The 2,607-nt window shown below is 40.6% G+C and overlaps 1 long non-coding RNA gene across 2 annotated transcripts in view; it reads right to left on the bottom strand.

Moving 5' to 3' along the window:
* Positions 1 to 1,987: 1,987 nt before the first annotated feature.
* LOC101863410 overlaps positions 1,988 to 2,607 on the bottom strand; it is a 77,857-nt gene continuing 77,237 nt past the window's right edge. For both annotated transcript variants that reach the window (XR_220138.3, XR_004859516.1), the window contains exon 4: positions 1,988 to 2,262. This is a non-coding gene — a long non-coding RNA (uncharacterized LOC101863410). The remainder of the gene's footprint in view (positions 2,263 to 2,607) is intronic.

The raw sequence follows: 2,607 nt of genomic DNA, 5'->3' as shown, positions 1-2,607 counted from the left end.
TATTATTATAGTATTTAATGTACACCGGTAGGCGCCACTTCAGGGCAGGTGGAGCGAGCGTGAAATCCCGTTCGTATGAGTCGCAAAATTGATTTTTGAAAAAAAAAGTGTTCGTTTGAGTATATTATACTTATTCCAACACATGGTGGCCATTTTGAGACCATACTTCAACTGATTTCGATCCATCGTCTTTATTCTGTCGGAGTTCCCACTTTAGACAAATGTGCACTTAGTAAGTAAGTTTATTCAGTGTTTAAGGCCACTGGCGCACCCCACATCATATAGAACACCCACTTGTTAAATAAAATTTCCATAATGGAAAAGTACAGGTTTTGCACATATCTCTTATCATGGGTCAAACATTGCATACTTCTGTCACTGTGCCTAGTCCGGCTGGGAAAAAAGTGACAATTTCCTTTGCTAGACAAAGTATGGAAAACAAAAATAATTGCAGTTAAGCACAAACCGAAACGTGTTTAAAGTATGTCACGCTTAGTATGCCACCCCCAACCACCTAGTAAGCACAAATAAAGACTAAGAAACTTCTTCCTGTTGATCTTATAACATTTCGCAATCTCAGAATTACAAAGTTCTATCCGGCATTTTTGGCTCTTTTGAGTTACTGAGACGATGAGATCAGAAATCAAATGCTCTATCTGCTCTTTCAAATTGAAAGATTATTCTGAATATTATTATCAAAGTATTAAAAGAATTTGATTCGAAAAGGCTTGGCATATACATGTAATTCTAGGGTAACTCGAGGACAGTTGGAGCGAGAGGGAAAAACGACAAGGTGCTATCCGGCTGTTTTACATACTGGAACAAATTCCCTCCTCATAATATAACGATATGATGTACGTGTATGTGACAAATGGGCAGACAGGCTGCTCACCAACGAGGAAGTGTTGAGGAAAACAAAACAGATCCAAATCAGAAATGAAATTAGAAGAACGCGGTGGCGATGGATTGGACATACTCTAAGGAAGTCAGGCAGTTGCATAACAAAGAGGGTATTGGAATGGAATCCACAGGGTAAAAGATCAAGGGGAAGACCTCGTGGAACCTGGCAAAGATTCACAGAAATTTATGTACAGAAAAGTGGGAAGACATTAAACAATATGAAGAGGCTAGTCCAGGATTTAGCAAGGTGGAAAGAGTATGTTTGTGGCCTATACCCTGATGCAGGGTGAGAAAAGCAATGATGATGGTGATGCTGCTGTATGTAACAAAGAATTTTACTACGATATCTTTGAGGAGTTTAAACAAGAATGCATTCGTGCTAATATGAAGCAAGTCTTTAAAACAAAAACAAAAAATAGCAACAGCAAAAACCAAAACTGGGGTTCAAGAGAGGGCAGGACAGAAAGAGATGGGGTGCGCGGAAGTAGCGGGAGAGGGTCAGAGAAGAGAGATACGGGTAGATGCTGGAGGAGAGAGAAAACAGAGAGAGATATAGAGGGATGGGGGAGTGAGTGAGAGTGGAAGAATGACAAGCAGTACAAACAGAGAGAGAGAGAGAGAGAGAGAGAGAGAGAGAGAGAGAGAGAAAGAGAGAGAGAGAGAGAGAAGATGAGAATGGAGGAAAGAGGGTACCATGGGGTAAAAACCCGAAACAAACCCCAGCCAATACTCAATGTCTACTCACCTAGCTTGGAAGCGAAAGCGTCCAGAGTTTTGGCGGGTTTTTTTTTCTATATATATCTGTCCTGAATCTTGAAGGGGACTCTATTTGGCTAGAGGGAGCCACTGGTAGGTCCTACTTCTTCACAATCCCTCTCTTCTTGCTGTTGATCTGTCTCGCTTTTTCCCGGCACTATACTGTGTCCGTTAACGTGTCTACGTGCTCTTTTCTGGGTCCTTTCAATTTCCCTCTGTTGATGTTTCTGTTTTGACGCCGTCTTTTATTGGCACTTTATCTGTGATAATATTGTTATCTCTCTATCACTGTTTTTTTGTTTTTTTGTGTTTTTTTTTTGGGGGGGTGTCAATGTGCTTCTTTCTCCTTTTGTTGTTGTTTCAGTGGTACCGTCCTTCCTTCTTGTTGCCCTCAGGAACGATAATACACGCCGTTTTTTGTGTAGGTCGATGTTCCTCTTTCTCTTCTCCTGTAGTATTCCTATTTTACCGTGTTTCCTTTCATTTTAATCTCAGGAACTATTATATTACCATCGCCGTTTTTGTTCGTCGATATGCCTCCCTCTCAGTGCTCAAACACAAGGATGACGCTCTGTTACCGACGCAAAGCCACGAGTTGAAGAAATCCTGAAAAGGAAATAAATAAATGCTATCATCAACATGGAGACATTCAGTGCGAGGTCTCGGCTCTTATTTCGATTCGTCTTATTTTATAATATTTTTTTTTTTTTTTTTTACCAGCTTCTTTTTTTCACTTGAGAGAAAGTCTCAGCACTGATTTCGATTGCTTTTTCTTTTCTTAAGGTTCTGATATTTTTTTAAAAACGTACTTGTTTCACTTGAGCTGTAAAAAAATGACAGGTTTCAGAAGGCCAGGGTAAAATTGACTGGTTGGTGAGATAGACACATTGCCTTTATGGCAAGGGTAAATTTTTGTTCGGATTGGGAAGGGAGGGGGGGGGGGGGGGGGGG

This window comes from Aplysia californica, unplaced genomic scaffold (assembly GCF_000002075.1).
Source record: "Aplysia californica isolate F4 #8 unplaced genomic scaffold, AplCal3.0 scaffold00033, whole genome shotgun sequence".
Lineage (NCBI taxonomy): Eukaryota > Metazoa > Mollusca > Gastropoda > Aplysiida > Aplysiidae > Aplysia > Aplysia californica.
The sequence above is the reverse complement of the archived record's forward strand: the minus strand, read 5'-3'. Positions and strand labels throughout refer to the sequence as shown.